Source organism: Adelges cooleyi, unplaced genomic scaffold (genome assembly GCF_023614345.1).
Source record: "Adelges cooleyi isolate 19-005CV unplaced genomic scaffold, UGA_ACOO_1.1 ACOO_flye_CR_arks_rails_tigmint_CR_PRNA_115, whole genome shotgun sequence".
In the NCBI taxonomy this organism is placed as follows: domain Eukaryota; kingdom Metazoa; phylum Arthropoda; class Insecta; order Hemiptera; family Adelgidae; genus Adelges; species Adelges cooleyi.
The window spans coordinates 627,104-652,479 of NW_026095768.1; the positions used below are offsets into that span (position 1 = coordinate 627,104).

A 25,376-nucleotide genomic window follows, 5' to 3' on the forward strand; every position below is an offset into this window, starting at 1 on the left:
CTAAGGATAAAAACTATTAGCTAGTTAAAAAGACCTAATAAATAATTAAAATATTCAATAAGGATTGAATAATAAATGTATAAATAATAACTGGATTCATAAATAAAATAAATTAACTACTGTTATAACTTATAACCTATAAACAGTAAGTTGTGAAAATTTGCATAGTAATAACATAACAGATTTGACTTTTAGTATAGGATAGAAATTTGAAACTTAGAAAGTCAAAAATACCAAATAAATATTAGAAAATATTTCTATAATAATTAATATGAATAATACCAACTAAATAATTCAAGAACAATTAATAAATGTATAAATAATTAAATAAATAATTGAAAAAAAATTCTATAACAACTGTCAAAACAAATCAAAATAAATGTACTTCTGTCATAATATGTAAAGTTTTAAATTTGTTAATGAAAGTTACAGTTAGTTTTGTTTTTTGAATTGATGGTACGATCTAACTAATAATACGTCTTCTTTTGAAATTTTCGCACGCTGGTCCGACAAAATAAATTTTAAATTTGAAAAAAGACGCTCAACCGTTACCTGTAAGATATAAGATAAAAATATTATAAACGTAGAAAACATTTTTTTATGATAAACTTATTAAACATTGTATATGAAAGATGTTTTAAGGTATTCTTAGTCCGCAAGTCAACAAGACATCGTCGTCAACGTGGAGTTTAGGAAAAAATGTCTAGAGGAAAGGATGTCCAAAAACAAAAATGTTCAAAAAGAATATGATTAAAATGCTAAAAAAAACTAAAAATAAAAAGACATTAGTAAATTTAACAAATAAGTGAATATATAAATCACATAAATTAATAATAAATAATATTAATTGTTTTTTAATTACATTATATTGACAATAAACATAAATATTAGAAAAAAATAAAGGATCTTCTTTACATAATATATAATTTGTTAATAATATCATTTAAAATTTTTTTACCGGATAGTTTTTGTACTTTGACAATTTTTCCATTGATATTTTACCAAACAGCATATTATGTTATTCTAGTAATATTACTTACTTGAGTGGAAGGTAGTGCGAGTATTACTTGAGCAATTTTATAGAGAGTTGGAAAACATTTTTTCTTTTTTCCCAAACTAATAAAATATTTTCATTCCTTTGTACCCTTGGCTCATTCATAAATTTCTGTAATTGTACCTCTAACGTTTCGCATTGCGAAACTTCCGACGGCGTCTTGTGAAACATTCGTTCAGCGTCTTGCAGCTCGTTTTCTAACTCGTCAGAAGACGAATAATTGTCCAATGTATGCTGTGATGAACCCAGTCTGGGTAATGGACCCAGACTCAGTTTGCGATTAATCTTTGTTCATTTCAGCCCTTTATTGTAAAAACGAAATTAACTTAATACACAATAATACTGATTTAATTACTAAAACTTAAATCTATAATTGTAAATTTGGCCTAAAAATTATAACAAAAAACTTGATAGAGAGTCTATTACTTCAATAATAAATACATTTTCTTAAATAACAATGAACTAAATTTTAAATTGAGTAAAATATAAATGATAATACGCATACCAAATATTATTTATATAACTCTTGGCCTCAACGATTTGTGAAGGTTTCAGTAGGACATTGTACCTCATGTCTAACAAAATAGCACTAAGGAAACATTTATTGTCGAAAAGTACCTGTTCTCGTCTTTTCAAAGCTTCGACAAATTTGGTTCCTGTAGTGCTATTTGTATTTTTGGTGTCTAATATGCATTTTCTCCATATCCCAAGTGCGTCACCTGGCAATAAACACTCCGATTGCAATTTCGTGCAAGCTATTCTAGCTGGGCTCAAGGCACGTTTCAGTTCAGCAAGACTATTCCAAAAAAAATCCGGATATTGAAAATCCTTATGGAGTGGACCCAATGACATACACAATGGATGGCAAGATAAAATATCCACAACCATATCAAACGCTGAACCCCATCTAGTAGCACCATCTATTGTTGGTCGTTTTAATTTAAATTGGTTAAGTGACGACTCATTTCTTGGCCTTCTCAATACCTTGGCTAAACTTCTACATTGATTTAATATTTTATTTACTTCCTTTATTTTTAATATATCTAAAACTGCCAATTGTAAAGTATGCGCCATACAACGCATACTGACTAAAATCGGTGTATTAATAGTTGTTCCTAATGAGTGTAAAATAGTATCACTTATATCATTTTCTTCACCATATTCAACGTCACAATTTTGTAAATCGTTATCGTCTTCACATTCTTCGCCATCACTATCTTCTGAGTCGGTATTATCTTCATTTCAATTTACATGGGATGACCTTTGACACATACTCAACAGTGATGTTGTCTTAATCATATTCGCCCCATTGTCGGACGTTATTGCAAATACTTTATCTAAAACGATTTAGTTTTAAACTCACATTAATACTTATGTACATGAGTACATTTACAAAGCATACCTATTACACGCAACACAATAATAATACATTTGTTTAAAATATTCTATAGAATTTAGAAAACATAATTAAGGTTTATAAATTTACTCATAAACAAGTAAAATGTGCGATGAAGCAAAATAATAGCTATGTATTTAGGGGTTAAATGAGGATCAGCATATAATAGACGAGCTCATAAGTACTTAATTTCATAAAATCCATATTTTTTGATAGGCAATAGATACATAATAAATTATGATGAAAATATTGTTAATGAATATAAAATTTAGGATTTATTATTTAATTATATTAAAAGTGTATCTTTGATAAGTTGATAGAAAGATATTGAGGCAAAGAGTGTCAGAAAATGAAGTGGTTGGATATTATAAGTATTAAATATATAAAATTCAATAAATAAAAAACATTTTTTTAAAAATTATATAATCATTTACTCACCTAACTGTAAATTATATTTATTAAGTGTTTCCATTATAACACTCTTTAAATTATAGGATGTGGAATCATAAATTTGAACAACACCTAGTGTTCTGATATTTATGAAATTATCGGTTATATATTGAACATTTATACCCAGTATAGATCTATTATGCCGAGTACAAGAATCAATTTTTAAAGCAAAATATGTATCTTTTAAATCGTTTTCAATTTCCTTTCTAATAATATTTGCTTTTTCAATAATACCGTCTTTTACGATCTCCGAATTCATTGTGATGCCCATAGCATTAAATATCGGATCGGTAATTTTTTTAAATCCTACGTCATCTACACATTTAAATGGACGCCCGTCTATGGTTACCATCTCAATACAACCATCCATAAGAGTTCGTCTATTTATACGCAATGAAATCTCTTTTACATCATTTTCCTAGAATAAAAGATGTTGGTATATTATTTAATTTTACCAAAAAAAATAGTACATGTGTAGCGTGAAGCGTTATGACCAGAACCACATTTCAAATTTCCTAATGCCAAATTTTGCCGCCCCCATTGATGTATTTCCAATGCTCTCTAGAAAGTTTTCTAAATTACAATTCGTAACTTTTCTGTATTTGTTATTTTTAAACCTTATTTTATTTATGGCAAGTGCCAATAAAATAAGGTTTAAAAATATCAGATGAAGAAAAGTTACGAAATTTAATTTAGAAAACTTTCTAGAGAGCATTGGATAAACAACATTAGGTGCGGCCAAATTTGTCAATGACAGTGTGAATTTCATCCATTAAACACCTTCTTTCTTATTGGGTCAGATAGGAAGCAAACGAAAATGTAAATTTTAGTATAAAAAGCCAGTACAGTAGGATCGGGACATAGTTGGAACGGGGAGATCACAGGTCTATAGGAATTACTATAACTGAAAGTGATAAAATTACTTTTAAATAAACGCTTCGATTCGAATCTGTGGTTAGTAGGTTCAAACGAATAAATTCAAAACCAAACACAGTAAGAAAGTATTATACGTAAGTGAGTAGTAGTAGCAGTGAGTAAGTAAAGGAAGAGGTTCACAGATTCTTCACAGATAAAAATACAAACATCGATAAATACATTTTTTCTATAGACAATTATATGCTTATAAAAATTAATTTTTAGTATTACGGTGGATACGATTTATATCCATGTATCATAATTATCAATATAATGAAAATATGTTCATTGCATGTTGACTGGTTCACTCACACATGTCATATAATTATCCCCCTTTTTAGGGGTTTTCCTTAATAAAACAAAAAGTTTAACTACAGATTTTTGTGAGAATGTAATTGTTATAGCTCCATTTTAGTTCTATCATCAGTCTAATTTTCAGCCTTCATACCAAAAACTTTGTTTGGAAAAAAAATAAAGAAAACATTTCTATCTCTTTTAGGAGAAAGGGCTTATGATATTTTTTTGGTTTGTCAATGTTTATCAATAGTATTATATTTAATGGATAGTCTGTACACATTTGGAACTAATTCGACTATTTTAAAAGTTATGGAGCATCGTAATTCTAAGTTGAAAAATATGTACATTTTTTGGGTGTTTTTATCGATATTGAAGGGGAAGGGTTAAATTTTTTAAATTTTCGACCCAATAAAGTACCTTTAAGATACGATTACTGGTCTATAGAATTGCTACACGAAGAAATCTGTTCAGCGGTTTAAAAGATGTCGTGGGTCCAGACACAAAAAAAAAATCATTGTAAATACCATACTTTCTCAGCTCCGCATCAAAGCTAAAAACCTAAAAATTGTTTGTTTTATTTAATAGTGTAATACATTAAGTACTAGAATGCTAAAATTAAAAGCATTCTATTATAATATTAAATGTATTAATATTGTTATTTATTTTATTTAAGAAACTTAATATACCCTGTTTGTTTACAATTACCTCACTGGATCATCTTAAATAATTTTGAAATAACTTATAATACATTATATTTGCTGAAAGGTATACACGTATTAACACTTAATCAGTTTTAACTGTAATTCAGTATTTCATTTAATATTATAGAGTGATTCATTTAAGAGAAGACACTTACTTTCTTGGAAAATAAAAGCAATTTTTTTGGTTTACTTTTTAAAAACATGTTTGTTTGTGTTATTTTACATTATTATACAAATTAATAAAATCTAAATATTTACATTTTTTAGTATTTTCCAGAGCTCTATCAACTTTTTAAACTGAAATAGTAATATATAACTATATTTAAATAATTTTTTAAGTTAAGAATAATTTTCTGAAAATGTGACTGGTCGAATACCAGTTTTGGATAATTACTTTTAAAGTTATTTAAGTTGGAAAGGGAATGTGGCTTGTAATATTAGTTTTATTTGCGTGCATGACTCTACCGCACTTCATGTTCCGTTTTAAATGTTTAACTTTAGTAACTTTTAAACTAATTTTCTAAAATTAGTTATCGTCTAGCATAGGCAAAATAATTAATCCTTAGCTGAAGCCCCCAAAAATATTATATATGTTAATGATTTTAGCATTTAAAAAAAATTAAATGTATGTACTTAAAATGTTAGTTTTTTGCTTAGAGGCTTAGCTGAGATTGATTTTACAATGATGTGTTATCATTGTTACAATAATATTTTTATAAAATAGAAGGGAAATAATTCCTACCTTTGAGTAAGATTGTCTATTAGGTAAAGTTCTTATGTTTTCTTCTGTTATATCATTAGATACCGTTGGCCATGTTGTATTATATATATCACGATGTAATCTTTTAAGATTCCGGACCATATTACCAACCCGATTACTCTAAAAAAGAGCACAAATTAATAACATAAGTCTGTTTAAATTTATACTCAGATACCAACCAATTAAACAATAAAATAATTAAATTTTTTTTAAAAATTGTTTAATGAAAGTTTTAAGCAATATTATTAGGTATATTACTTACTTTAATGGATGTGTTGCAACCTGATATATTACATTTTGATGATTTAAACTGATTGCCATCATGGGACTCGTAGGCCGAGAAAAAATTCCGAGCGGGATGACTACCGATTAAGCCACGTGGCATTTTTGTTATTAAATTTATGCACAATTATAAAAAAACAGAGGTACTATTATATAGTGGCTACATTGGCCGAACGCTTCTTTTCTACTGCATGTCTATAGCAAGTTATTTTCAAATGTATATGTAGATACACCATTAAGATAATATTTAGGTACTATATCAGTAAATAATAACGCTGGGAAATGTCTGTGTAAATGCACACATGTGATTGTAAAAGTACACTTATTATATTGCACTTAGTATAAAATACCTACCATCTTTGATGATAAATCGATAACCAGTCTGTCGATCACTGTTATGGCATGCGGGTCGTTAAATTATTTTTCTTTGTTACTTGTGTCAACACAAATACATGTAATCGGTTAGGTTAGGTTAGGTTGCCAGGTGACGCACTTGGGATATGGAGAAAATGCATATTAGACACCAAAAAAACAAATAGCACTACAGGAACCAAATTTGTCGAAGCTTTGAAAAGACGAGAACAGGTACTTTTCGACAATAAATGTTTCCTTAGTGCTATTTTGTTAGACATGAGGTACAATGTCCTACTGAAACCTTCACAAATCGTTGAGGCCAAGAGTTATATAAATAATATTTGGTATGCGTATTATCATTTATATTTTACTCAATTTAAAATTTAGTTCATTGTTATTTAAGAAAATGTATTTATTATTGAAGTAATAGACTCTCTATCAAGTTTTTTGTTATAATTTTTAGGCCAAATTTACAATTATAGATTTAAGTTTTAGTAATTAAATCAGTATTATTGTGTATTAAGTTAATTTCGTTTTTACAATAAAGGGCTGAAATGAACAAAGATTAATCGCAAACTGAGTCTGGGTCCATTACCCAGACTGGGTTCATCACAGCATACATTGGACAATTATTCGTCTTCTGACGAGTTAGAAAACGAGCTGCAAGAAGCTGAACGGATGTTTCACAAGACGCCGTCGGAAGTTTCGCAATGCGAAACGTTAGAGGTACAATTACAGAAATTTATGAATGAGCCAAGGGTACAAAGGAATGAAAATATTTTATTAGTTTGGGAAAAAAGAAAAAATGTTTTCCAACTCTCTATAAAATTGCTCAAGTAATACTCGCACTACCTTCCACTCAAGTAAGTAATATTACTAGAATAACATAATATGCTGTTTGGTAAAATATCAATGGAAAAATTGTCAAAGTACAAAAACTATCCGGTAAAAAAATTTTAAATGATATTATTAACAAATTATATATTATGTAAAGAAGATCCTTTATTTTTTCTAATATTTATGTTTATTGTCAATATAATGTAATTAAAAAACAATTAATATTATTTATTATTAATTTATGTGATTTATATATTCACTTATTTGTTAAATTTACTAATGTCTTTTTATTTTTAGTTTTTTTTAGCATTTTAATCATATTCTTTTTGAACATTTTTGTTTTTGGACATCCTTTCCTCTAGACATTTTTTCCTAAACTCCACGTTGACGACGATGTCTTGTTGACTTGCGGACTAAGAATACCTTAAAACATCTTTCATATACAATGTTTAATAAGTTTATCATAAAAAAATGTTTTCTACGTTTATAATATTTTTATCTTATATCTTACAGGTAACGGTTGAGCGTCTTTTTTCAAATTTAAAATTTATTTTGTCGGACCAGCGTGCGAAAATTTCAAAAGAAGACGTATTATTAGTTAGATCGTACCATCAATTCAAAAAACAAAACTAACTGTAACTTTCATTAACAAATTTAAAACTTTACATATTATGACAGAAGTACATTTATTTTGATTTGTTTTGACAGTTGTTATAGAATTTTTTTTCAATTATTTATTTAATTATTTATACATTTATTAATTGTTCTTGAATTATTTAGTTGGTATTATTCATATTAATTATTATAGAAATATTTTCTAATATTTATTTGGTATTTTTGACTTTCTAAGTTTCAAATTTCTATCCTATACTAAAAGTCAAATCTGTTATGTTATTACTATGCAAATTTTCACAACTTACTGTTTATAGGTTATAAGTTATAACAGTAGTTAATTTATTTTATTTATGAATCCAGTTATTATTTATACATTTATTATTCAATCCTTATTGAATATTTTAATTATTTATTAGGTCTTTTTAACTAGCTAATAGTTTTTATCCTTAGAGTAATACAGGATGATTATTTTATCATGAACCACTCAGTATCTCATAGGGTTTAATAAGAAATTAAAATTTATTTTTTCATATTGTTTTTATACAATGTGATCTCAATGTTTCACAATTATTTTTGTTTTTACCCTCCTCTTAACTAAGTTTTTTTGATAGCAACTTTTGAAACTTAAATGGTAACGTATATATTTTATTAACTTTTTAAATTGAGAATAATGTACTAAAAATTTTGACTGGTCGATAACCAGATTAGGATAACTATTTTTAAAGTTATAAGAGTTTTAAAGTTAGGATGGGAGGGGAAGTGCGGTTTGGAAATGCGCGCAGATAAAAATAATCTTACATTCCTCCTTTCCTCCTGTCCTAAACTTGAAGCTCTATCACAAGTTGAGAGGGGGGTAAAACAAAAAAAATTGTGAAAAATTGAGATCACATTGTATAACAACAATATGAAAAAAAAAATATTTTAATTTCCTATTAAAGGACTGATGGTTTTGATGGATTAGTTGCATACATTTTTCTCAGTATGTAAAAATATATTATAATAGCTCTGTTAACTTTAACCATGTATATACTATATACATTTATGTACACTGAAAATAACATTAATTGTTATATTAAATGCATTAACTATAATCTGTTGGTAAATTAATTAACATTTAACTTAAATTAATTAATATTTAACTTACATTAATGTGTCTATTGTTACTAAAATACCACACACAAAGAATAAAGTAACAAAAAAAATGTGCACCTTCAATAAACTCGAACGAAACAACATAATACGTAGAACAAATACATTTTGCTCCATTAATAAATTATTAATAATGACAAGGAACAATTACATTTTATTTGTTCGGGAACAAATATCAAAGGAACGAGTCCCGGGTATTTGTTCCGGAACGAATATCTTGAGGAACGAGTTCCGGGTATTTGCTCCGGAACGAATATCTCAAGGAACGAGTTCCGGAACATATAAGAGAAATGAGTCAAATAGGAACGAATTCCGAACCCCTGCCCTTTACTAGGAAAACGGTTTGATGGTACAAAAAAATTGGCATACAGTAGTACAAATGTTGCTAATGAATTCGTTTTACTTGTATAATAAATATACGGTTGGATCCAATATGCCATTATATGACTTTCGTTTGTCAGTATTGAGTGTTCTTCTGCCAAAATACCCTAAACCGAGATCATTACCACCAAAAGATAGTCATTTTCCGAGAAAACACGAAGTTGGAAAAAATGGGAGAACCATAAGAAAAAGGTGTCAACTTTGTTATACGCAAAAAATTTGAAAGGATACTGCATATTTTTGCGATTTTTGTCCACAAAAACCCAGCCTGTGTCATGAACCATGTTTCAAAAATTTCCATTTAAAACACCAGTGATACATTTCTAATTTACTTAGTAACAATAATAATTTTTGGTATTAAAATTTTTTTTTTTAGATTAAAAGTGTTGTAAGACATTATTTATTTTTATTTATTAACATTATTAAAATTTTTGGTTTTAAGAAGTATATATATATATATATATATATATATATATATATATATATATATATATATATTACGATGAAATGTTTGTCAAATTGTACAAAATCGATTTTCAAACTATATTGTAATAAAGTATTAAAGTATTTGAATTATATTTAATATAACTTACATATTTCTATCATGACGCCAAAAGGCGTCAAACAGCATCTGGCTAAAAATTCATTTTGTCACGCTAATGACGCCAATTGGCGTCATAAAAAAAAAATTACGTAGTTTTGACCAGCGCTGGGGTATGTGTATACAAAATTGAAACGCAGCGAACGTGTTAACCTATCTAAAGTTGTTGGTAAAACACGTTGCTGTGATCGTCCGGCCGTGCGTTCGGTGTTGTTGTTTTCTGTTTCTGTCGTTTATACTAAAGCGTGTTGTTGCCGTCGTCCCTTTGGTCGTATTTGTTTAACTGGCCGCTGGTTAAGTTGTCGTCAACGTGGCGATATTCATTTGGTTGGCCGCCATCTAAGATGCCGTTGTCGGTCGTTGACATTGCCTGCTATCGTACGAGGGAAGCCACCCAACTCGACATCATTGTTGTTCACTCAGGTTTTATTTGTTAATTATATAAACATCATTTGTGTGAATTATTAGTTATTTAAGTTACGTTTATGTAGACAAATTAAAACTCTGGCAAGATAGTAAAACTGTTTTGTTATTACATCAATAGTGAAATATTTGTATAGCTACGTTTACACGGCGACAGTAACACTCGACAGTTACAGTCACGATAGTAACCGTCTAGGAACTACCACCGTGTAAACATAATGGCAGCTGCTGCCACACTGTCAACTGTCAGCTATCGAACTATCAAGCTCGGCTAGATAGTTGACAGTGTGACAGCAACTTCTATCGTGTAAACTGTGACTACCACACTGTCAACTACTATCGTACGATTTTTGTATATTGTTGTTATCAATTGTTACTTGTTATCACATATACCTACAGTTTTAAATTCAACTGATTTAAATATTTGATTTGAATGTTTAAATAATAATAATTAAAAATGGTTTTTAATACTATTAATTTTCTAAAACATTATGAAGAGTATCCCTCTTTGTGGGATAAAAGTCTACCAGAGTTTAAGAATCGGCAAAAAAGAAGAAATGCGGCTGAAGAAAAACTATTAACCATTTTGGGACTTGGCAGCCGCTGTCCGTCGTTCTCTTCCCCTGTGACTGCTCTACCAGGTAGAACCTTTTTTTGTATTCTCTTCATCGCTGTAAATATGGGAGGAGTAGACGTTTTTGCCGATTTTCCCCGGGTGTCCACCCGACCCGTTGGGGTACAAAAACTAGGTGAGCAATTTTTGTTATGTGTTTAGAAAGTTGTTTTATTATTTAAGAGCTTTGCGAGTGATGTTCGGGAGGTGCGCAGAAATGTGATCCCCCTTACAAACGCAGTATTAATCATTGATGCTTATGTTTTGTAGACCGGGTTTTTAGTACTTTGGCTTTTCCGGCACGTAAATTAATAATTATAATATCAAATATATTACTTCAAACTTCATGAACTCAATAAAAAACCGTATTCTTTATAATTAAGACAATATGTTTTATTTTTGTATATACATTAAAATCCTTAGAAGCTCCGCCAACGACCAAGGCTCGGCTCTAAGGTTGGCGACCTTTTTTTGTAATTTGCCAGTAAGGTCGGTGTGAAAATAATACAAGGTGAATCGATATTTATTCATTTCGGTATTATCCCTAGTGAACTTGACATGCATCAATGTCACTGCGGTAGGCCGTTGTTCAGAGTGTCAGATGATGCTCGTAAATTAAAATATAGGTTCAGGTGCTCTGTAGGCCACAAGATTTCGCCCAGCAAAAATGCATTTTTGGAATATGTACATACTGCTGGAGAATTGGGTGCACATAAGACTGTACAGATGGCTTATCTTTGGATAATAAAAGCTAATAAATTTACTATCCAACAGGAGGTAAATATAAATACATAATGTATTACACTTAAATAATATAGATCGGTTAATTATAATTGTTGAAGTAATTAAATCAAACAGTTTGTTGTATATTTTGTGACGAATGTTATAATATTATGAAAATAGGCATCTAATAAATTGTACTATAATGAAGCGCACTATTTCTTGATTCTATAATAGTGATGATCGAAACAACGCACACAAATACTAATTTATACAAATTATGCGTGTGAAAAAGATATAGGTATACCTAATGTATACAGGAGCGACTTGTGGGGTAAGACCGTCCGTATGCCGTGATAGCAAAATAAGCAGTCTTGTTTATTAAAAACTCTTTTCAAATGTATTCAGAATACGTGTTTAAATAATTGGTGTCATTTGTATTTGAAATACGTATTCAAATAGTGTTTTTCAAAAATATTTTAAGGTTAATATTATTTTTTGTCTAATTATCTTGTATCGTATACATGTAAAAAACGTAAGAAAAGTAACTTTTAACATTAGACTTTATAATTGTTTTATATTAACTTAACTCAATGAGTTAAAAAAATTATTTAATTTCCACAGCCTTGTCGTACAACACACACTGTATACCGAGTTAACCAATATAGTTTATAAAAAAATAGACTACATTGATACTAATAGACTACGTTTCACTTATTTCAAATTTTAATTATAGCTGGTATAAGTCGTACGACTAAAAAAGTGTTCGACACAATTGTAAGATTTATGTCAGACATAGCACGTGCATATCCGGGATCGGATTTAATTTAAATGATGCATGTCGTATTGTAACAGGATGCCTAAAAAACACACCTATTGAAAAAGTATACTTATTGGCAGGCATAGCTCCACCATCAATAAGACGACTGATTTCCACCAACTTGGTGAGACAAAAACAGGCAAACTACCCGAGACATCCTATGTACGGACAGATGGCTACAATCTCTCGACTAAACCCTCTTACCCTACTATATTTTATTATTATATTTCATTGTATATTTTAAATTTACTAACTTATAGTTTCCAGTATGATGTCTGACACGAGAAAAAAAAACATACTTAAAACCTATTGTAGGTACCTCTCGTATCATCTTTCACCTTAAATTGTCACTTTATGGTTTCCATATACCATTGTAGTTGGAATCGCTCGTTTGAGTTATTAAATAAATAAATACAATTATTTTTATTGAAATTAGATCATTTTACTATTTATTTTATTGTTGATTATTTTAATATGTATCGCAGTTATGAACGACACTTATCAGATTTACAGCAACCGGAAGAACACGATTTATAGCGTTGTAATTTATAGTCTTCTAATATATTTTCTATTATTTTGACGGTGGACCACGAACCGATGACGTACGCTAGGTATAAGATCGCACAGAATAAACACAACAACAACAATAAGTGCCATGGAAAATTGCTTAAATCATTTCGAAAGCGACTGGTATTGTGACAGCACTGTGATCGCCCATCTGAACATCTCATTTCATCCATTGTTCGCATTACATCTCTATGAATCCGACGTAGACGATCGCTAATTCCTTGAACAAATTCTTCGCTCAAGTCATTTCTAGGAATCGCCATTTGACAGAAAACCTAATCTACTTTGAAAAAAACAAGATATTGTACCGTAAAAACTATGATTATTTAAGCCAAACAGTTAAAATATTGAACAATATGACGCGACGTTTAGTTGATTTATATACGCTTGTTTGTTATTTGAGTCAACTAAATATTAGCTTTTAGCAAAAGTAATAATGATAAAATACCTAATGTTTTTATAACACCTCTGCGATAAATGAAAACAATTTTTTTTTTTAGTCGCATTTTTAAGACTTGGAAGCTGAAAATTAGACTGAAGCTAGGTCTATAAAACATTAAGAACTTGAATATATAAAGAACACTGTTGTCCACATTTTTTTATAATAGGAAAAACACGAAAAATATTAAAACATACATTTTGAAAGCATATTTGGGTTTAGATACTTGGAATTTTGTACAAGGACTATTATATAAGTTTTATAATGTACTTGCACTCTTTTCAGTACCTTGTTTAAAATATTAACGTGATATTCAGACAACAATATTCAATGTTAAGAAGTATTTACTTTTGAAAATAACATAATATTTCTTTTTTACTTTTTAAAATCGCTTTGCAACCAATTATATGGAAGGAACAAACATTTTCTTCGACTCCGTTTAATTCGTTTTTAGTAAATTTACACGTGGCAAAGTGATCGGCTTACAAGAACGGTACTACAATTCCACAACCCTCATTTGAACAAGACACTTTCTGATCGTCTATTTCCCGTTTTGTACAGTTATCCGGAAACAAGCCGTCACTAGATAACTACTCAAAATCGATTAGACAAATTTGACTCTTGCGTTTTAACCACGCGTGTATGCATTAAGATCAAAAACGATTTCCATCTGACAAACCCTGTATAAATACTGATAAAATGTCAATAAAATATTAAACCAATGTAGGAGTCTAGCAAAGGTATTAAGAAGACCGAGAAATCAATCTACACTCAATCAGTTTAAATCTAAACGACCTATAATTAATGGTGCCACTAGATGGGGTTCCGGGTTCGGTATGGTCGTAGATATCATAATTTACTATCCATTGTGCATACATTGGATCCACTCCATAAAGATTTGTAGTATCCCGATTCTTTTTGGAATAGTTTTGCTGAACATAAACATGCCTTGGTCTATCTAAAACAGCTTGCACGAAATTGCATTCAGAATGTTTATTATCAGGTGACGCACTTGCGATATGGAGGAAACATTATTAATTGGATACCAAAAATACGAATAGCATATGAACAACATATGAATCAAATTTGTTGAAGCTTTGAAATGACGAGAACAGACACTTTTCGATAATAAATGTTTCCTCATCGCTATTTTGTTAGATATGAAGTACAATGTTCTAAAATTGCATATCAAATCGACATATTATCATGAATGGAATCTGCAATGGAGGATCTTACATACAAAACTCAATGAAATCAAAAATCACACTTACAAATGGACCCATCCGACCAACTTATCTAGAAAGAATCAAGTCCTCATTACCAGAATGAGAATTGGACACACTCGATTGACACACTTCTTAATGTCGAAGTCCGAATCCCCTCTCTGCGAAGCATGTGGAGTCCGGCTAACAAAGAAACACATACTTACAGAGTGCACAAAATATCAGACTCAACGAATTGATAACGAAATATCGGAGGATCTGTCAGAAACCCTCGGACCTCAACCCGAAACCATCAACAACAAGCTTATTAATTTTATAACCCAAACCGAATTAAGCAGTTATCTATAAAAATGTACTGTTTCTACACAATGTTTCGCTATCCAATATTTAATTAATGTAGTCAAATGTATTGTATTGTAATTTATGTAATTATAATTTAATGTAACCCAATGGCCTTTGTCGCAGAGGGAAATAATAAAAAGTTTTTCAGCCGAGTCTGCAACCATGAAAGAGCATTTTCATGTCTCGTTGAAGTACCGAATAAATTTAGATTAGTTGTGGAATTATAATTTAAAAAAAAAATTGCATGGAGCTTCCAGTTACAGCATAAGGCCAAGGAGATTAAAAAATTATGTACAATCAAGTTTCTGGCTAAAATGTTAGTGTTTATTATCTGGCCAATCTGAGAAATTATGCTCAACTCATCAACTCAAGAGATCATTTTGGATTTATAAAATTATTTGGGTTTCCAAATGTTACAGACAAATTCACATTTACTTTCAACCAAATAGTTGGTAAGTTGAATAACCATCAACCATACAGAAGAGTGATATATACATTTCTTAAAATCGTTTTTATATAAATATTGTTGAGTTTTCATTGGATGATAATAATAATTTACATAGAGTGGACTGTATCTGATTTAGTTTATTTTAATTTAACATAATATTTATAACAATTCATATTTCAATATGACAACAAATAAAAACTTTGATTATTAGAATGACATTTTTATACAAGAAAGAAAAACGTGGTTACACACACAGCGGTGTAAATGATAACAAAACAAAACAAAATAAAAATTCAGACACGGCACTAGCCGTTGTCCGATAACAGAACACGTTGCTACACGGTACAATAATATCACAATAATTATAAGTCTAAACAAATATTATATCATACCGATGTTTTTTATTTTTTTGTTTTAAGTATCCAAAGATAGTTTTGTTAATTATGTTAATAAGACTGTTTTATTAATTCAAAGACTAAATAATTTATGTTATTCGTTAAAAATAAAATACTAATATTGTTATAAAATTGTTTAAAATGTTGTTTTGTAAATTAATAAGACTGTAATAAAGTAATTTGACAAGTTTTTTTTTAAAAAACCAGTACAGTGGGGTCGGGACATAGTGGGGACGGAGCATAGTTGGGTCGGGGCATAGTGGTGACGGGTCACAGGTTTACAGGAATTTTTAAATCTGAAAGTGATAAAATCACTTTCGAAAAAACGCTTCGATGCAAATCGGTAGTTAGTATTTTCAAGCCAGTCCAAACGAAGCACAGTATAAACCAGCAAAGTTAGAAAGTTTTAAATGAAGGTTCTGTATTTACAAATGCGCATCAAAACGTTTATTTGAAAGCGATTTTATTCAATTTTATCACTTTTATTTATAATAATTCTTGTAGACCTGTGACCTCTCCGTTTCCTCATTGCTTTGATTACATTATGCCAATACTCTACTGTACTAGTCCTCTCGGATAAAATCACTTTCAAATTAACGCTTTGATGGTCATTTGTAAATACAGAATCTTCATTTAAAACTTTCTAACTTTGCTGGTTTATACTGTGCTTGGTTTGGACTGTACTGGCTTGAAAATACTAACTACCGATTTGCATCGAAGCGTTTTTCGAAAGTGATTTTATCACTTTCAGATTTTAAAATTCCTGTAAACCTGTGACCTCCCCGTCACCACTATGCCCCGACCCAACTATGCTCCGTCCCCACTGTACTGGTTTTTTTTTTTGCAAAAACGTAGTGGACCAAATAACACAAATACAATGTCTTGTTATATTTTGTTTGAATGGTCGACGATTCATGTTTCAATCGTTTGTACTCCATAGTTTAAATTATAATCGCTTATTCTCAATAAAATTAATATTTATGTATTATATACTTCCATTAGAGCAATCTCACACAAACTATTTATACTTCCTAGTGTTAAGGACCCACCCTTATCAGGACTAACATATACATATATCTATATATTATATTATATAACTTCTCATTGTTAAATATTGCTGAATATGAATGTACCACACGTGCCGATTTCACATCAGACCCAAAAGGTCATTACAGCATCTTGCGAAAGCAGAACTTGTAATTCTGTTCACAGTTGACCTCAACAACGAGGCCAACCACTAAAAGGAACTCAACGTTTTGGCAACTACCGTGCGAATCTTACATCGAAGCTAGCCAATTTCGTCCATGCGAAGGCTGCACTCTCATGCCTCTACCCTTCCTCCACCGTTGACATAAGCGGATGTCATGGACGAGCGAGGTCATCCACGTGCGGACTTTCGATAATTGCGAGGATTCCCGCGGCCATTCAGCGAGCGGACCAGCATATAAGGGAGAACTTCAGTCATAGCAGGGCAGATGTGCTGGGACCACCATACACTACACTTGAAGTTTCTACCTATCATCTTCTTTTGAAGTCTTAAGCGGCTTATAATTGTCTTAATCATCATATTTTTGAAGCATACTGAACTTATGCTATTAACTGTTTGTCGTTGTACATGTTTTATAAGTATATTAAATTAAATGTTTGTGATTTACTCTGAAGTTATTCTATTAAATATCTAAAAACCTATCACCACGATTGTGACAAGACTCAAACAGCCTGCAATACATACGTACAGGGCTACAGGGTTGTTACACTAGATTATATTATTTCAAAGCTATATTATACTTCTATTTTACTAGATTGACAATGTACAAAATATAATGCAACTAAAAAAAACCTTTTCATAGATCCTTTAAATGTAAAGGGTAGGATAGTGAAACGGGTTTTCCCATTTAAATACATTAGAAAATCGTCGTTTTACTGCCTCATCCTGTATATTAATTTCTTGTTATTTTCTAAAGAAAAATCGATTTTTTTACATTTAAATTAAAATAAATCGTATACTGGTACTGTGATGGAGAAAACTATACATTTTACCTACATATATTACTTATTAGTTAAATATTACTAACGTGTATAGCCACTAGCGGTCTGCTGTTGCCTGTTATTTAACAATAACCTTTTATGGAGATTTTAAAAATTGTGTTTTTTTAAAAATAGCATAGCAGCAGTATCATGATGTTAAATGGTCACGAGATTTGATCTAGTCATAAAATAAAGTACTATCATTCATGACTTTTAAATACTATTAAAATATATCTTAACTTGAACACAGTAATAAAATAATGAAATATTTTATACAAAATTAGAGCTACAAATTTATAAACTAAAAAATTAAAACTAGCACGAAGCAGATTACATATCTCATATAATATTATTTGAACAATCAAGCGTGAATCACTTTAAATGATAACAGTATAACAATATGCAAAACAATAGTTTTCCTTTAAAAAAATTGTGTAATAAAAAATACATTTTGGGGCGGTGAACTGCATAAAAACCAACACTTAATCTGAATCCAAAAAACAACAGTCCTCTTCATAATTTGCAGGTAGTTGAACCTTATATACTCATAGTTGACCTTCGTTAAGGTAATATAACGCAGGCGATAAAATAACGAGTTAACGACAGTGGTTTTGTTGTATCAGAATCATTAAGTGTCTTAATAAGTACACGGATAGGTTCTTTTCCCAATAAATCGTGTGTCTACTATAATCAGTTACACGATTTAGTCGTCTGTGATATCATGTAATAAATACAATATTATGATAACGACCAAAGGGCCCTAACCTAACCCGTAGTGCCGAATTTTTTTCCCGTTTAATATGTTACAAAATTTGTGATTTATAGAGTTGCTATTCGAAGGAATTGGTCTAGTATTAAAAAAGTTACAGTGTGTACAGCTAAAAAAAAAGCCCACATCAGAGTAAAACCAATACCTTCTCGCTTTGCATCGAAGCTAAAAAACTTTAAATTATGTTTTTATTCAACCTAACTATAGTTGAATAACAAATTCTATGAAAAATAAATATCTGTTTTTTTCACCCCCTCCTGCGTATCAATAGAAACATCACATTTTTAAAAATATATAAAATCAAATTTTAACAGAAACCTTTTTATCTCCTCTCCTTACGGTTTGTATGACTCATGCTCTCCTTTTTTGATCTTTCTCAAGTTGTCTCAGCCCGTTACTTTTTAATGTTTTCATGAGCTTCATTGTAAACCATCTTTCAAGAAATGGTCATCAATGTCTCATTTATGCTGACGACATAGTTTTCTTTTCTTTGAACAAGCATATTAACCTTGCTATTGATTCCCTCAACCTTGCTCTCAATGATTTAAGTTCTATTCTTACCAACCTATCTTTTTTAATTGCTCCTGAGAAATGTAAATCGGTAGTTTTTACTCGGCGCAGACTCTTGGACCTCCCTACTATTTATATTGATAATAATATTATCCCCTTTGCTCCAATTATCAAATATTTAGGAATCACTTTGGATTCTAAGTTACGTTGGTTACCTCATACAATGTCGCTTACATCCTTTACTTCTCGTTGGGCCAATTTTCTTCGGTCTGTAACCCGTAAGTGGTGGGGGTCGCATCCTTCGCCCTTATTATCTATTTACTGTTTCCTCTTCGGTCCAGCCTCCACTTCCAATTGGAAAAAAATCAACAAGCTACAAGCTTCTTGTTTTAGAAGTATTATGGGTTATGTCAGATCAACACCTCTCCTAGCCATCGAAGTAGAAACTTACATTTAAGTTTGTTAGAGAACGTCGATCTGTGAAAAATATTCCAAAAACTGTTAACTTTAATGATACCTCAGATTCAAATAAACAACACTCAGCCAACCTCTTTTCGGCTTTTTCTATTCTGTTTACACACCGAAGCGATATTAAAGTCTACTTGTGGGAATTTGGCAATTATACTGGGCCATATGTTAATACCTGTTATTTTGCACTAAAAAAAGGGCCACGGGTGGGATCTATCCCCCATATCCTCTAGGGATACTTACCACTATACTACAGAGGAAATGTTAGCATAACATACATTTGCTTGAATTCAGGGTGCCTAATATTTATTGAATTACTAATGTGTACATTACTTGTATGTGATCTTAAGAAATAAGATTATTTGCATGGTGCACAGAAATTGGTATCCTTATTTGTTGTAGGTTGATTGTTGATCAAATGCTAAATTCTCGGGAATTTTAGATATGACTGGCCAAAGAGTTACCATTTGCAAATTATTTAATTTGTAAATTATAACCTAAAATAAGAAATCTATCTTTTCATTTCTTCTTGTGGCAACACACATTTCTTTAACCCTTTAAATTATTATTTTAATTTGGTTATTATTTATAAGTTGGATGTGAACTTGATGTCAACCACAGCGTTAATTTTAAAGACCCCGAAACAGGTGCGCGCACCAACACAATTGAAAGTTCTTGGCGGCATGCGAAGGCATCGTTATCTTCATACAAAAGTAAAAAATAATAATTGTATGGCCAAATATATGTTTTTGAAAAAATGTAAGAACAATGACCAGGAGCCCACCATAGAATTCTTCAAGCACTCGACTTCCGTAAAGTTCAAATGCTATACGTGCGAACATAAACACGCGATAAATAGATGCCCAAAATTTTTGGCGCTCACAGAAGTCGAGCGATGGCAAATGGTAACGCAGTTGAAAATTCACGAGGTATGTTTAGTCCGTCATTCTGAAGGAAAAGCGTGCAGGTTTCTGGTTGTAGAAAATGTATGAAAACGCACAATACACTTTTACATCCGTCAAGTGAGTTCAACAACGATGTTGAGATGTCATTAAATACTCATGCAACTTGTAGCATTCAAAAACTAGTTTTATTGTCAACCGCGATAATAAAAATACAGGTCAAGTGAAGTATTTCATGGGCGAGCGTTATTAAACTCGGGTTCACAGAGTAGTTTCATGAAAAATGAGTTACCGCGAAAAAAAGTCGATCTCGCTATTTGCGGAGTAGATAAATCTACAAGTCACTTGTATTTTTCCGTAAAAACGCGTATTATGGCTCACGAGTCTAGTTAGATTAGGTAAAATTTGATAAATTGTCCGAATATATTGAAAGATTTATTTGAAAATCCCAGCTCTGAATTATGGTTATATTTTATGCACGCAAAATCAGCTACTTTCCATCAAGCCGTGTTGAAGACCGAGGTCCAAAACGTGTCTGCAATAGAAGCTTCAAATGAAATTAATCAACTTCAAAACATTTTCATAAACAAAATTCATGCACGCTACAGGAGACATGGAGAGGTTGATTTCCATCTGACGCAACTGTTAACAGACCATGGTTGTTTTGGATCTTATCGATTTCTCGCTTTGGCCTAACCGACAATGACAACTGCTCACAGTGCGGTATTCCCCCGGACGACCCCCTGAGCACGAGGTCTTCCGATGTGACGCATGGGCAGCAAGATGGAGGCGGGATTAACAAATCAACTTAAGTATGGACGAGCTGGTGGACGCAATGCTCCAGACAAGGGATGCGTGGTCAGCAATCTCAGGCTTCGTCAAATGCAAGATGATGGAGCGAGAAAAGGCAAAGAGGCAAGAACAAAGGCAGCCGGAGGTTGCTCCCTGAAAAATAGCTTTAAGGGTAATGTCAAATCGGTAGTTGTACATATTGTGAGACCGCTCTGCGAACTGGGAACCGGTCTTTTTGTAAATATATATATAAATAATTGTAAATTATTGTGAATAAACGATGTCAGGTTGGGAGGTAAGCAAAGCGAAAGCGTCTCTCCCAGTCTGGGCAATTCAGCGATAAAAAAAAAAAAAAAGTGTCACTTCTGTAGGTCAAGTAGTCATTTGTTCAGACTGTAGGAAGAGGTCAAGCAACAGTCGAAGTATAAAGGTTTGTATTAATCTCTTAATTAATACATTTATTTTTCAGAACCGAAGACTGATTATTATTCGACAGACAACGATGAGGAGACATCGAAGTTAACAAAACGAATAACAAACCTAAATTTTACTCTTAAACGTGAGTCATATTATGTCATGTACTAGTTTATAATGTTTTGTATCCAAGATTTAAATATCGTGTACTGTAAAATATGTATTAAATTCTATAGTCTTGTCTGATTTCCCGTTATGAATAAAAATAAAACGTGCTACATAAATGCATTTTACAGAGCACTATTTCTTTATTGAAATTTTTAATTTTAAATAGATTAACTTTTTACAGCATGCCGAAAAAAACTGTGTCGAAGCGTTTTAGTTTTTCATGAACTTGTTTAACACAATCCTAAATTATTCATTCATTAAAATTGATTTTTGTATTTATTTATTATAATTTAACGAGTATCAATATAAAAAAAATATAAAAACGCTACAACACAGGTAACGTTCTATTCTATGTATTGCGAAATTTTGTAATTTTTTACAAATATTATGTGTTTGTCCCTCGCAAAGCAATTTTGACTGGAAAAAATTAATGAGCACTGTAATAATCCAATTTTTTTTTGTTTTTTAGGCAAGTACAATAGGCCTACTGTCAAAAGGCTTAACGGCGGAGGTGGTGGTCACCACTACAACGTAAACGCAGTAAGTTTTCACATAAAAATTGTTTTTTATATATAACCATAAAACCGTTTTTTTTAATTTTAGACTACTGTACATTATCATTATGGGGAGGCTCTCCTTCCAAAAAACAAATAAAATGCTTCAGATGTGGTGGTGACCACCACATTAAAAAATGCAGAAAGAAAAAAAGTAAAAAGAAATTCACAAATTTTTACTCGCGGTTTATTAAACTGTGACTATTATATTTTTAGGGTGTCACTACTGTAAAAAGGCTGGTCACCTGTGGGCAACATGCCATAAAAGAAAGAGGAACCATCGCGATATAAAAGTTGGTATTAATCTCTTCATTAATATATTTTTTAAATAATATAAATAATTTAAATATTATAAAACAATTATTTGCCCATATTATTGCTGATAGTACTTCTGCAAAATATCCAAACACTTAGCTGTTAATTCCGTTTTACGTTTATACAATAAAGGACTAAAATAAACAAATACTGAATTAGGATCCATTACCTCATCTCAATGTACATTGGACAATTATTCGTCTTCTGACGAGTTAGAAAACGAGCTGATAGAAAATGAACGGATGTTTAACAAGACACCGTTAAAAGATTCACAAAAGAAACGTTCGAGGGCAATCAAACAAATTTATGAACGAGACAAGGATACATAATATGAGTGAAAATATACTACTAGTCATTTGGAAAAATGCTTTCTAACTTTTTATAAAATTACTTAACTAATACTTGCACTAACATCCATCAAATATTAACTTATTTGTTAAATTTACTTATGTCTCTTTATTTTTGGTTTTTTAGCATTTTATTCATATTCTTTTTGAACATTTTTGTATGTGTGTATCTTTTCCTCTAGACTTTTTTTCCAAAACTCATGATGAAGACGATGTCTTGTTGACTTACCGATTAAGAATACCTCAAAACATCTTTCATATACAATGCGTAATAAGTTTATTATGAAAAAATTGTTAATCGACGTATATAACAATTTTGTTTTATTTCTTATAGGTAACGGTTGAGCGTCTATTTTCAAATGTGACATTTTTCTTATTTGACCAGCATGCGAAGATGTCAAAAGAAATACTCGACGACATATTATTAATCAGTTCATACCAACAATTTAAAAAACAAAACTAACTTTCATTAACAAATTTAAAAGCTTGTTTACACTATACGCATTATGACTGTCATGTTGGTAACACTCAACATGTTGTTATCATTCGGACACAATCGTGTTATACGCTAGTTGTACTAACTACTAGAGGTGGTAATTTGCTATTTTTTTTTAGCAACTGCTAATACTATTGCTACTTTAAAATAGCAGCTATTGCTATTTTTGTAAAAACAGATGACATGCTATCATGTGTTTTTAATTTCTTGTTTTATTAGATACTATTGCTAATAGCAGTTCGCAGTATGACTATAAATTAACAGTATGTACTGTGTAGGTTTAATAATCATTGGTATCCACTCTGGGCCTTGTCGGCGGGTGGATTTTTTTTTTCTTGCTAAATGTACGTTATTGAACCATTGCTAATATGCTCATCAACTATCATAATTAAGTCCCATTTCTGTATGAATAAAATACAAACAATACTAGACAAGAACTAACTTGTTTATCCATTACACATCTGCCTACAAAACAATTCATATGAAAAAGCATCTTTTCAGATTCCAATACTTAATATTCATAACAGAAAACAAACTAATGTAATAGAATATGTTAAAAAAAAAAAATGACAATTGACACACAAAAACAAAATTAATAATGCACTTATTCGATTAATAACAAAAGATTTCCAACCCTTTCAAATAGTTGAAGATGAAGGGTTTAAACATTTTGTTGAACTGCTTATCACTTCTTATAAAATTCCAAATCGCCATACATTGTCTAAGGTTCATATACCAGCACTATATCAAAAATGTTTTAACGAAAGTATGGATATAGTTAGTCTGGAGCTATAACTGGTTGTATGACAACAGATTGTTGGACGTCCAGAAATAATATTGGTTACATTGCAATTACTTTCCATTTCATTGATGACAGTTTTACTTTGAAATCCGTTTTGATGGGCTGCAAAGAATTTTCTGAAAACCATAAGGGTGTAAATTTAAGTAACAAAATAAATATGACTTTAAAAGAATGGGATCTACAAACCAAAACTATTTTTGCAGTATCAGACAGTGCAAGTAATATAAAAAGAGCTTTATCTATACTTCATTTAAAACATTTTAGATGCTTTGCTCACACGTTAAATTTGACCGTGCAAGGGGCTTTAACGTTAGAATCCACTGTAAGTGGTAGTCAATATATGACAGCATCTATAGTTATAGTGTTTTTATGTATTGTGGTAAACCTACTAGTTTCACTATTATGCAATTGTTAAGTAATTAGAAATGTATAATTATGAACCTAGTATAATTAAGAAATTTCCATTGTAATTTCTAAATAATTACATTTATATTAATTGTTAACTTTAAAGTTTTAATTTTAAGATTTCCAGAATGTGAAAATGTCTTCTTACATATCTCACATTGACAGGTTTTTGCTTGTATGCGTCCTTTTTTTAAATTGTATTCTAGTTATTTATGTAATTTAAGCTACAAGTGTCATATATTCCGTTTTTCTTGATCTAATATATCTTTTAGGTACACAGTTTTGATATAAATTAATATATCGTCTGAAAGACAAAGCTCATATAGCTCTTACGTGTACTCTTTAACTACAGAATACATATGTAAGATATGGTAAAACTAATTTATACTTGACAGCCAAATTATATAGAGTATAACTTTCGGTTATGAGTATTATAATATCAGGAAAGGCACAATATTTAATAAGTTTAACCAAAAGCATTAGAAATAAGGAAATCAAAGAGCCGTTTCTGTATTAGCGTATTAGTAATACTAGATTACGGATAGCAAATATAGCTAAAATAACGATGACCATAATATAGCTTTTCATAGGCTAAGTAATTGAACTACATGATACAGCTCGAAT

General features: G+C 30.6%; 1 pseudogene; it reads right to left on the minus strand.

Annotated features, from left to right (window-relative positions):
• Positions 1-432: 432 nt before the first annotated feature.
• Positions 433-10,884, minus strand: LOC126847668 (uncharacterized; annotated as a pseudogene).
• Positions 10,885-25,376: the final 14,492 nt, after the last annotated feature.